Genomic DNA, 12,953 nt, shown 5'->3' with positions numbered 1-12,953 from the left:
CTCATGGCAGCAGAACACAGCAGCCCCCCAGGCTGGCCCCTGACCAGCGAGGGGGCATAAGCCACCCCTTTGGGGGTCCCATGGGTAGTGAGAACATTACCCCCCATGGTAGTGAGAACGTTACCCCCCAGAACGTTATCTGGCCTAACCACCTTGGGGGTCAAGGCTTATGCTACTCTCAATTAATAGGTTTTGCCCCTAGTACTCTAATGGTTACTGTGGGAATTGCTATCCTGGTTGCCTCCTAAGTCCCATGGCAGCTATTGACTTTTTGTTAGAATTCTCACCTTTGCATTTGATAGTGAGGATAAACAATATGTTGGCAAGAAAGGGTGTGGCTATTTAAATATGTGAATATATGGTAGACTATGGTGTCAATTTATAGCCTATCCTGTGTACTTGGCAAGTATCTGTATGGCTTTCTTAGACACCTAAGGCTAATGTAAGTTGCTTATTGGAGCAAGCACAGACAATTTATTTTACATTTTTTTATAGTAAGCAAATCCTTTCTGCTGGGGCGATTACAACAGAATAGCTGATGAATTCACAATGTGTGATTTAGCTGGTGTTTCAGTAATTTTTTTTTCTCCATCCATTCTCAGAAGGCTGACCTGTCCCCAGTCTCATCTTTGTCCATGAAAATTAGAGCTTGATCAGTCTTTCCATTGACATTAGTGTGCTTTGGATCAAGATATTGCCCTTTTATCTGTGTTAATATAAGCCCTTCTTGCTCTGAAAATGAAGTCTGGTGATTGCTTTCCATCAAGTTTTAGTAGCTCTATATCTTTGTAGATATTAATCTACTTGTAATTGGCTTGATTTTTTTTGTTGTTGATGTTTTCTCTAGTATTTACTTCTAATACTAATTCTACTTGTAAAAATAATTCTCTTACTGCACACCCAAGGCTTGGCCAAAGGAAAGTCTTTAAAAAAAAAGAAATCTTAGTTGGCTAAAAGTCATTAAAAACAATAAGGACAGATTCTTATAGTTTTCTGTGTATTGAGGAAGAAAATCTGAAGTCTCAGAGGTACGGTTCAATGTGCTGCAGTATGATCAATACCCCTTGCTACTCTTCCAGTGATAATATCTTCTTCCCAGAAACTGCTTTTTGGCTGGGAATGTTTAACCATATATCACCTCCAGACAAGTGGCAGGTGATCAAAGCCTTGAAAAGCTGCTAAATGTAACTACCTAAGTGTCAGTGGTTTGGATATATTTTTTTTCCCTCAACCGCAGCACTTTTTTTATTCTGAATTTCTTTAGTGTAAAAATAGAACCAGAACAGAAATTGTCAGAAAGCTGCACAGTGCAGCCACTTCACTTTTGAAGCTGGTTCTAAGATTTTTGTAATACTTTTTGAAAGTCAAACAACCAGAGTTGTCTTCACAAGCTAGACTGACAGTTGTTCACAAATAGTGATTCTGTAGTGTACTGCCCTTTTCTGTCATGTAGGCACACACCAATGAGGAGGTTATTTCCAGGGGAGTCTGAAAATATAAGTGGAGGTTTAGTAACAATATTTTTCAGACATTAGAGAGCTCTTTCAGTATTCCTTTTCTGCTTTTGAGAAAAGCTTCCCAGATTAGAATTTCCTATCTGAAAATATTGGCAGGTGAGACATAAAAACTGTATTAAAAAGAACACAGTAGGATGTACAAACTATCCAGCTCACCCACAACCCTTTACTGAAAATGACAGAAATCACAGATGTATTTTCTCTTTTTTAAATTGAGAGATCCTTTATTCAAGTTTTGGCAGAACCAGAAATAGTGATTTTACAAAATAGATATACATAATGCAGATAGAGAATGAAAACATTTAATTATAGTCAGTATTATATATTATATATTTATAGCTGTTATTGTTGTTAATAAGTTTACTTGTGCTGTGCATCATCACAAAATTAACTCAATTCAAATATGTTTGAAGCATTTGAATTCCCCTAAAAATCTTGTCAAGAAAACAGAAGCGGAGATAATCCAGTTTTGGGGTAAGCATTCTATTGGACTGGTTACCACCATACTCGTTTTATTCATCCTCACTGCTGAAGTTTGTATTTACACCCTGAAACACATGAGTTATTTTAAAGACACAGCCTTGTCATGCTGGATTTTTTTGACTGGAAAAAACCCTTTGATTGAAACAAGTGAAAATTAAAATGTTTGTATTACAGACTGAAGTGATTTGCCTATCCATGATGTTGTGCTTGGAGCTTTCCTATGAGAGCCCCAGGACCAGCATTGTTTTCACTCATTTTACACTGGAGTACAAGCTCAGAATAACTCTTCCATTTGAAGCAAAAGGTAGAAGAGGAAAGCCTGTGGTCCACAGAGAGAGCATTGACTGCTGAGGAGGAGGCAGAGCAAGTCTGCTGATCTTTTCCACACGGCTGTGCTTATTAACATCTCTGAATTGCATACTCAGTGGAGGTTCACTGAATATCTATTTCCTTTCCTCCTCTGCTCTCGCACCCCCTTGGGTACTTGACTGAATAACGATTATGGTATTGATGCATGAATTTGTCTGCAAATCTCCATGGCAGGGGTTATGAAGGAAGGTGGGTCAGGCTGGAGCTTTATAAATGCCATGTGAAACCTTTTGCTGAAATCAGTGGTTAAAATGATCATTTAGTGGGATTGGAATTTTAACTCATTCATCTGGGATCTTTGGATTTGTGTTTTTAACCTTTTATATGTGGGGGAAAAAATTGTTCTGTGAACCAGCAGACAGATCTTCCTTTGTGATTGAGCATATAAGTAAAACATGACACTCACACCATTCACAACTGTTTTCACTTGAGGGGGGAAAAAATACTGTGATTATTTTAAGTGTTTTGTGATTATAATGTCCCATTTCTTTAAGCCATATCTGCTGGAGGGTTACGTTTTGTAAGTGTGGCTGTCCAATGACATAAAACGTACCCAGATAAAGGCACAGGGAAAGAGTCTATACTGCCTAATTCAATTGTTTTAAAGTGAACTTGTTGTCTTTTTTCAACAGGTCATCTTCTCTCAGCACCTGAGTAGGAATATTTTATAGTGAGACACCTGTTCTGTATAAAAGTAATGCAAAATTGATAATATTTCATTGCATTTGTGCCCACTGAAATCTCCATGGAGCTCCAGGGGGATTCCACTCCTTTAGACTGCTGCTAGGAGCTATAAAACCACATGCCTTTAGTATTGCATGACTGGCTTCTTTGAAGGGAATCTGGTTCTATAAAAAATTTAAGTGATCATTTAGACAAGACATAATTAAGTGAACAGCACTAATGAAACACTGGAGAAGTATCATCAAATATGAAATTCCAAATGCCCCCCAATGGGCACTTGCTTGATGAATGACTGTCCAAAAACACTGTCCCTATCTTTTGAGAACATGTATTCATTTATTTTATGCTTCTTTAAATAATGGGGCATCCATGATACCTTTACATATTTAATTAGCACACATTTCCATCTCAGAGTTGTTCACTGAAGAATCCAAACCTGAGTCAATGTAGTAGAGACGTGATTTGTTCAGTATCTGAAAATCTGTGTTAGGCTTTTGTAAAAGTCTTATTTCTGAATATGTAGGCAAGCTCCTTTTTTTCATGTCTTTCTACAGGACAAAACTTGTCATATAGTGTTAGTAGCTGACTAAGCCTCATCTTCTGGAAAAGGACCACTTGAAAGTACTCACCTCACGCATACTTCTTGTGGAAATTAATGCTTATAGGTGAACTGTGGCTCTGAATCTGAGAACCTGGGAACAAGTTTATGTAAGTGACTTTTGCTCCACTTATATAAACCATATTATGTCACAGTATGTTAAATTAGAGTGAAATAACTATGGCCCTGCATTGGAGTGAAGCTTGGGAATAAATTTTTCCATGTTGTTGTGTGGCTGGATTTTCTAGAAAAGTTATTTAGAGTTTTTATTTCAATTTATGCACAAGACTAGAAAATACCAACCCTCAGGAAGGGAACAAAGGCAAACCTTAGCAAGTTTCTGCTTGGACAAGCTTCTTCATAGCAATGGAATTTTTGCCCTCATCTATTCATCTTTGGTAAAGCTGCTGCCATTCTTATATTTGTTTCATTCTACCAGTATAATTTCTAGCAGGCAAAGACTTGTTTTAAAAATAAAACCAAATAAACCCCAAAAAACATTTGGGAAACATTTTTATTTCATGCTCTACCTGTCAATAGAAATATACAAAAGTATGGCAAATAGGACAAGCTGCATATGTGAACTGGCCCTTGGCATTTTTACCTATGAAGGAAAGTGCAAGGGATAAAAATATGAAGATGCCCCAATTCATGTAACACACCCATATCTATGAATACAATTATTCCAAGAGAGGACAACAGAGTACCTAATGGCTGAGATGTCCTTGGACCCTTTGTTTCCTCAGCGATAGATCACAAGAAAAGGTAAAGGTCATAACAGAAGTAAATTCCCTTTAAAATAAGTGTTCCCTTTATGTATGTACAGTTTAAAATATTAATCTTAAAGACACCATGTAGGGGTATATGGAGAAGTAACAGGGCAACACCAACAATAACAATTGAACAGGACAGCAGGAGTTGCATGAATTTTTCAGTATAGAAGAAAGCCACCCTCAGTGTTTTGTAGAATACAAAAGTGGCATCAAAAGTGGGGAAATAAAGTATGTTTTCATGGATGAAGAGCATTTTGTGGAAATTACTTGAGATTCAAGACACATCTCTTGAGTGCTTATTGATGATTCTTTTCACACTGTCTTGGTGCAGTTGGAACTACTCTGCTTTTCTTATTCAAGCAGAACTGATGTTATTCTGATGTAGAATTCTACTAACCAAAGGGCAGAGAAATCAGAAACAGGAGTTTAAAAAATCTGATCAGTAGAATTTAGCTGAGGAATATCAAAAGTTGTGTTTGTATTTAAAATTTGCTTTTTAAGTAAGATCTCAGAGCAACATGTTTAGGAGGGTTAGTGCACATGTGCAAACACACATATACTTGAAGACTGCATATAAGTATAAAGCTATTAGAAGTAGCTACCGATAGAGGTGTGCCACTGTCTGCTGGCTTTTTTTTTTTTTTTCTGTCTCTCTCTCTGTCAGAGTCTTGATTTTAAGGACTTGTTAGGCAGTCTGTTTTCTCTTGGAGATTTCAGGTTCATTTTGGAAGCCCAGCAGTTTATGGATGATTTTTAGCACCAATTAAGAACATAATACAAGAACAGGAACCTCTCATTTTAAGTCCTTCTGGAGCATCGGGGTTTAAAAATCCTTTTAGATAGCAGAACTTATTCTCCTAAATATTAAGGGACGCTCGAGTTTATTAAATTGTTTGTTCACTGGCCTATGTTTGCTGTTGAAACTAGAGGGATTAAGTGCAATCAGCAGTATTTTAGTCTTCTGAAAAACTGAGGAGTTCTTTTCAACACCACTTTGACGTGAGTAATTGTTAGTGATGCAGTTGACTCAAGGTTCTTATCTTCTAGGACTTTAACTGCAATGATCAATCTGCTTGTCTGGACTCACCTCAAATGTCTTGTCAAATTCTCCCTCATATGGTCATATAAGCATCATTGTATATGTCACCAATACCCTCAAAATATTTCTAAGAGTATAGATATATACAAAACTATGAAGAGGTGATAAGTATTCCTAATGGCAACCTCGGAATCTTCAAGAAATTGTTGCATTTGATTCAAGCAGAGAATCTTGCTTTTCTTTTGCTGAGCTTAACCGTTGTGTTCATATAATGTCGTAAGTACACCTAAATTTGAGCAAGCTGTGAAAATTTTCTTTTTTAAGGCTTTTGATTTTTTTTGGGGAACAAAGGAAGAGTCAGATGTGCTAAGGACTATTAGATCTTTTCTGTCTCCTTTCCTGCTACTGTTTTAGGAGTCATATTCATAGCTGAAAGTGATGTATGCAATCAGTTTTGCCGATACCAATGGGATTTTACATGGAATAAATTAAAAGAAAAAATAAAGTCTCGTCAGCTTTTTAAAGATGCTTGATATTTCTCTCTGCCTGTGTTTACATTGGAATTCTACACACATACACATTTCAGTGGATTATCCTTTTACTGGGTTTCTAGGCATGAAATGTGTATAACTGAGCATAGCTCTCTCCCCTGCGAAGCAGGAAGCCAGTGTGCATTGTAGCAAACTCTATTAGGTGCATTTTCAGGCTAGTCAGGCTTCAAGAAATAGATAGTTTTATTCTCAATGAAACGTAATGGAAGGGCTAGATGGTGGCATTGTATATGAGGACTGATATGATGTCTCTAAAAGTCAGAGTTTCAAATGCTAGTTTCTGGTTGTGATAAAGAAAAGTAGCTCTTGTCCTGCTTAACACAAATCTTCTGATCCCTTCACAGAAATAAAAGTAATCTAGTGACATAGTTAATTGATTGCTCATTTTCTAGTTCATTATTACTGACATCAGCTGGCATTGAGAAATCCTTTAGGAAATTTGGAGAAAGATCTCTCTTCCAAAGAACCTTAGAAACAAAATTAGATGTGAAGTTGGCTTAGGTAATGCTGATGGTTTTCCTTTTATTTAAGTTTAGAGATGCCTGAATGCATAAATCTAATGTACATGATAAGACAAAGATGAACCTCAAGATATGAATGAGTTGGGAGTATTGTGTATCTTACATCTGTCCTGACATGATGGAAACTTAGGGTGTGTAAGAGTAAAAACAGAGCCTCAATCATTTTAGCACTCATTTAGCTGAGGAAGAAAGACATTTTTCTTACCATGTTTTCCCCTGAGTGGCAGCAGGAAGCACTTGATGTTCTTTTGGGAAAAGGCAGATGGGTTTTACAAGAGATTAATCTAGAACAGTGCTTGCCAGAAACGTCACTTAAAGAAGCAGATGGGATCAGCAACAGGGAATTTGACACCGGCAAGGGAGCCGACATTTCTGTCTTAGGATGTTGGGGTGTTGCAGAAAGTCCTGTGCCATATCAAACTGGCAGGCCCAATGATTGGAATAGCCAGCTCAATTAAAATGTGAATAAGTTAGGTTGTATCCTTCCCAATTTTTGCTGTTGGATCTGAGTACTTTCCTAGATTACATGTCCCCTGCTTTAGGGAGACACATTTAGAATATATGCTTATATTTTCAAGAGACTCAATGTAAGAGGGAGTAAGAACAGTAAATTTTATTCTGTTGTCTGTCCTTTAGCATCTCATGTGCGTAAAACAGTTGAATGTCTCCCAGTATGGTGAGACACTTCTCTGTGGAAAACAGTCTTTGACAACAAAAAGCTTAGCTTTTCTGTTCCACAAATGCAAAATATACTGTCAAAAATGTGTGTCTTTCAGAGTTTGTCTGTATCAGACTCGTTTGTCAGCCAGGCGCTAGCTGCACTTAAAGGTTTCTGAAAGTCAAATCAGGAAACTAGAATGTGGACAGTGTAAGATTCCAGAGAAAGCTCTGGGAATTACTGTGTATGAATGGAATAGTTGGTCTTACTAGTGGAACCGTAAAGAAAGGTTGCAGAAAGAATCAGATGGTTAGAGAGACAGTTTGATCAAAGAAATACAATATTCCTGAGAAGGCAGTCCTTGGAAGGAATGATGACTGATTATTTCAAAGCAGTGGGAAATCAGTAACATTTGAGCCAAGGGCAGTTCTTTAAGTCATCAGAAAAGAGTGCAGTAAGGCATAGCTGGTAAGCAGAAAAAGAAGTCCCCACTGACATTTAGCCTAATTGGAAAAAGCAGCAGTGGAAAGTGAAGAGGTGTGAGGTATTAAGAGAGATTTGTTAATGTCAAAGTATGGAAAATTTTCTTTTTTGTTCTCTCTAAAAGCTGCATTAAGGAAAGAGAAGTGTGAAAAGAAAGGCAGTACAGGAGAGGGGCCTAGGAATGTCAGCAGATTAGAGGAGGCGGTAATGTCTTCAGTGTGTTTTCCCATCTTAAGGATGAGGTGTCTACAAGTGTCAAGTTTAACCTTTTGTACAAAACAACTGTTACTTATAAAAATGGTAAAGAATGTAGGCTACAATGATGATTCTACAATGGTTTGTGATATTAACAAAGAGTGCTTTTGAAATTTAAAATAATAGATATTAGTTGTGTTTTGTCCCATACCCAGCTTTACTGCCTTTAAATGTTCTGCCTAAGGCAAAGGCAAACACTCATCTCTTTTTCTTTCCAGGAGGTGTGGCCAATAGTGCAGTGATTGCAAGTGAAAAGTTCACCAACAATGTCATTTCTACCAAAGTGGGGAAAATTCTTTGTCACATTTAGAATGTTGTAATTTTTATTTTGGACTGCACATGAGGTCTCAAAAGAATAAATTACACAGATTATAGTTGCATAATTGGAGGTTTTGACACAAAAGGGTACTTTAAACTTGAAAAATATCTGTATATAGATTTGCTTCTGTTGCATTTGTGATTTCAGTTGTAAATACTGCCATTAGAGTAATGCTAAGTTACCAGAAATGGCAGAGGAACCAGCAGAGGAGGTGAGTAAACAAAGTGAAGGCAACTACTTGTCCTCAAGATTTAGGATCAGCTAAAGAATTTGGACTTTGAACACTGTCTTGTCAAGTCTGCTAAGAAATGCATTTGAAGCTAGATCAGGTATCTCTCCATATCACTGTGTAGACATGGCCCTAGAAATAGGGAAGTCTTAAAATTTAAAGCTTAGGCTTTTGACATGTTTTTATGTCTGTGTCATCAAGGAGTTATGGGGTATTGTCAGAGTATGTCTGTCTGCTTCTGAAAACAATTCTTCTTCATTAAATGTTCTTGTATCAGTAATTTAGTGAATCACTAATGTCAATAACCTTTATAGATTAATGGCTTTGAATTCTGCATCAAACAGTAACAGGAAAGCCACATATGCCAGTGCTATTGCAATGTTGAGAACATGACAGTCTGTCATGATTTTTTTACATGATGCTTTTCAAAATACTAACAATTTTTCACACAGTTTTGAACTGGTACACAGCATTTTTAAAATTCTCTCTTCCTGTGTTGCTTGCTTAAAAAGTCCCCATAACTTTTCCTTGCATGGCAGAGATTTTCCTGCTTGGGAAGTTTTCCCTCGTGTTCACTTAGTTTGTTTTATGAAGTGGGATTCCTTCTGCTCCTCTCTCTGTACCAAATTTCCTGATTAGCATAGCTCCAAGTGCCAGAAAGAAAATCTTTCTGGGCCTCCTGTACTGGGACAGGGTCTCATTTGCTGTGCATTGATGTGGCTCTACAGTGACCCTTTGGATTCAGGAGAGATGAGGATGTTAGGGTAAGGCACTGCCTGAGCATGTTGGCCAGTACCGACCACCCCATTCTGGCAGTTTTCCTGCACGCCCTTGAATTGCAATTACAGTTTGAAGATTGGTCTCAATGGAAATTCTGTTCTCAGGAGACATTTGCCTTACCATCCATGTGCCAAGCCTGATGTTTGATGGGAAAGAAAGGATTTTCCTGTCACTGTCCTAATTAGACTTGTAAGTAAACGAAATGCTGTCTCAAAAGAAGGTTCAGCAAAGCCTGAATTTTGATACTAAAGAAATACTTCATGGCTGCTGCATAATTTCTTGCCAATTCTCCCTGACCATTCCTCTTCATTTTGGAAAAAAATCCTAAGAAAAATAAAAAGCTATGAAAATATTTTGTAATATTTATATGAATGTTATTACCTTGAGGCAAAGCTAATGACTGTGCTAACACATGGTGATAGGGGATTAAAAGTAAATGACATTTGGTTTCATATTTAGTATGAACTTCACTTTGTTTCTTCTTAAACTGATTGTGTGAAACAATATCAGTGATAAATTGCACAGTATTTGTTAGAAAGGAAGTGTTCAGGATCTCATAATCTTGATTATAAAGTCTTTCAGCACATGAGTTGTAGCACTACTCTACAATCAATTTGTGTACATGTTCACATTCCAATTTAATAACACTGCAGAAACATCAAGTAGTATGGTGATTATGATATGGTGTTGCAGTACTCAGTGCCAAAGATGTTAACATCCCAATTTCTGCATGTTTCAATTGTAGAATATAGTATTTCTGCCTCAGCTTGTAGATTCTCAACTAGAATAAATTACAGACAAACTTGAAATCACTCTCAGTCTGAGTGTCTGCTATATTAATCTGCTAGAAAGAAAATGACCATGAACAACAAATGAACTTCAAAGACGTGGCAACTGTGGGATCTGGTGAAATAAGGAAATTGGGACAACTTGATAGAAACAAAAGAGCTGGAAGTTGCTTTGATACGTTTCAGGTCAACTGTTGGAAAACTTTGGAAAGAAATCAAACTCTCCATTCTAGCCTAATCAAATCAAACAAGGTCCTGTTTGTATCTGCTTGTCTGGCATGTTTCAGAAACTGAATTAAAATAGTGAAAGAGAAATGCAGAGAATAAGATACATATAAATACATGCACATGTGGTAATATCTGTGGTGGGTGAGAAGTTTTTTTTTCCCCCTAAGTAGCCACATGCTAGCTAGCAAACATAATAAGGTACTATTATTTTTTCATTTTAACTAATTCAGCCTTGTCTGCTAATTTTCTTCCTCAGTCCCCCTTATTTGAGATACCAAAGTGATGAACAGGCTTCAGGAACATGTAAATAATAATAAGTATCTATTTTGAGAAGCCTGACTGCCTGGCATTATTTGCACAAGCTGTATTTGATGGAAATACAATTATATTTTAATCCATTTAAGTCGGAGGGCATAAGGCTTGGTTCAGTATGAAACCCAAACATGTATTTAATTTTAAACATGTGATTAAACCTGGTTATATGCTTAAAATTAAATGCTTTGCAGGTTAATGCCTAAAGTAACCAGGTTAAATAGACAGAAATATTGGAAAACACATATTAAAGTACTTGTTTGGTTTTATCCAAATACCTTTGCTTTCTCTAAATCTCTGCTTTCTATGACCTCTTAACACTTTCCTCCTCCAAACTATGTCAGAAAAAAATCCAACTTCCATAAGAATGTGCCATAATCAAAAAAGCTGAAGTCACATGTAATGCAGGTCAAATCCTTGTCATGCTTGTGGCATTACTACTTATGAGCAAACACAACTATTCAGGGTTTATGCTAAGAATGCAGTTATATTTATGACTATTAGGAGAGCATCTGTTTTTTTTCTGTTTCCATATTATGTACATATTAAAAAACAAAATGATAATATATCATATCTTACATGGGTATTTCATACCTCATACCTCATACTCACAGAATTCAAGGGAGGGAAGGCCATTTTATATTGGCCAAATCCTCCCCTTAGATTACTGACTTCAGAAGCAGTGGACTCAGACTCTACATGTTGAGATTAATCAAGATAACAAGGACACATTTTTTTAGAACATAGAAGAGCAGTCAAAAGGACGACGAAAGAAGTGTAACGAGGAGCACGGAAAGGGAAAATGTTGGAAGACAGATTTAGGTAAAGTAAGGTGGAACAAAAGTAAATCTTAGAACAATCTAAAAGTGTGAGCCCAAAATACTGGAAATAGTCAGAATAAATGTGGGGTGAATTAAGGAAAGATAAACAGAAAAGATGGGACACGCTGTTGCCTAAAGTATCGAACTTGGTGCCAGAATACCATGATAATGTGAATTAGAGTGTTAGATCTCAGAAGGTGTGGCAGTGTTAGTAGGGGCTGGATTTTAATCATGGTCCTCTTGAATTTAATGCACAAGTCTCGCATGATTTTACACTAGGTCTTGTATAAAAAGTAGAAGCAACTATTCACAAGATTTAATTTGCTGCAGCATTTTTATATGAGTGACGTTGGGATTCTAAGACCAAATTCTGAAATGCCACAGAAAAGTAAAAGCTTTTAATGGTTTTCAAGGAAATTATTAAGAATAATCTTGGTACTTAAAATATTATAAATATTAAAATACATTTTTAAAAATGAAACTAGTTGACTTAATGGTTCAGAAATAAGTTCAAATTCACGAGTAGTTTTCTGTCTCTATCAACATACCGAATAAGAGAATAAACAATACTTTAGCAAATATGAGATAAGCCACATTTGGAAAAAGTTAAGAATATTAATTAGATCTTAAAGAAATAGAAGGACTTAGTGGAAGATGTAGTATATGGAAGTTTTTGTTTGTAGATGGAAATGATGCAACATGATTAAAATTAATATGCAATTTTAACTTTGTAAAGGGTGAAAAATCATAAATTTACTGAATGTTAGTTTATAGCTTTCTGTCCTTTACAAACACTTCTAAATTATGGAACAACTGTTTGATATGAACGCTACCGTGTTTTGACTGTTCTGAAAAATCTTAAGAGCTTGTTTCACTGTGAATTTCTCAATTACTGCGGCTGTGACAGCTTCATATAGTGTATGTTTTGTGAAGCCATCAAAAATGTTTTTGATTTTCATACACCCGTAGATTCACTCTCTTTTATCGGTATAAATCAAATAGCTTCTTTTAGGCAAAATCACAGATTAAACAAAATATTTCAGAATGGCTCTACAGACCTGCTGCACTGAAGAGTGTGTTTGTTATGCATAACAAACACAAAATTATTGCAGCCTGAAGAGGGCAGTAAAGACAAAGCTTTATTTTCCTTAGCTTTTTGTTGTTTTCAGTCTATGCTGTATTCTGAAAGTGCATTACTAAACAGCACAAATTTACAGGTGTTATGTATTTCTGGAGCTTTGCTGCATTTGTTTATTCTGGAGAGGAGGAAACTTAGGGGAGACATTTTCCTTCTACAACTCCCTGAAAGGAGGTTGTAGACAGGTGGGTGTTGGCCTCTTCTCACACGTAAAAAGTGACAGGACAAGAGGAAATGGTTTCAAGCTGCACCAGGGGAGGTTCATGTTGGACATCAGGAAGAATTTCTTCACTGAAAGTGTGGTTAAGCATTAGAATGGACTGACCATGGAGTCACCATCCCTAGAAGTGTTCAAGAAGGGACTGGATATGGCACTCAGTGCTAGAGTTTAGTTCAAATGATGGTCA

General features: G+C 36.6%; 1 long non-coding RNA gene across 1 annotated transcript in view; it reads left to right on the top strand.

Annotated features, from left to right (window-relative positions):
• The window catches only part of LOC135299243 (uncharacterized), a 35,414-nt gene extending 26,944 nt beyond the window's left edge, over positions 1–8,470 (top strand). Inside the window, exon 4 of the long non-coding RNA XR_010361270.1 lies at positions 8,150–8,470. This is a non-coding gene — a long non-coding RNA (uncharacterized LOC135299243). The remainder of the gene's footprint in view (positions 1–8,149) is intronic.
• Positions 8,471–12,953: the final 4,483 nt, after the last annotated feature.

This window comes from Passer domesticus, chromosome 4, assembly GCF_036417665.1.
Source record: "Passer domesticus isolate bPasDom1 chromosome 4, bPasDom1.hap1, whole genome shotgun sequence".
In the NCBI taxonomy this organism is placed as follows: Eukaryota; Metazoa; Chordata; class Aves; order Passeriformes; family Passeridae; genus Passer; species Passer domesticus.
The sequence above is the reverse complement of the archived record's forward strand: the minus strand, read 5'-3'. Positions and strand labels throughout refer to the sequence as shown.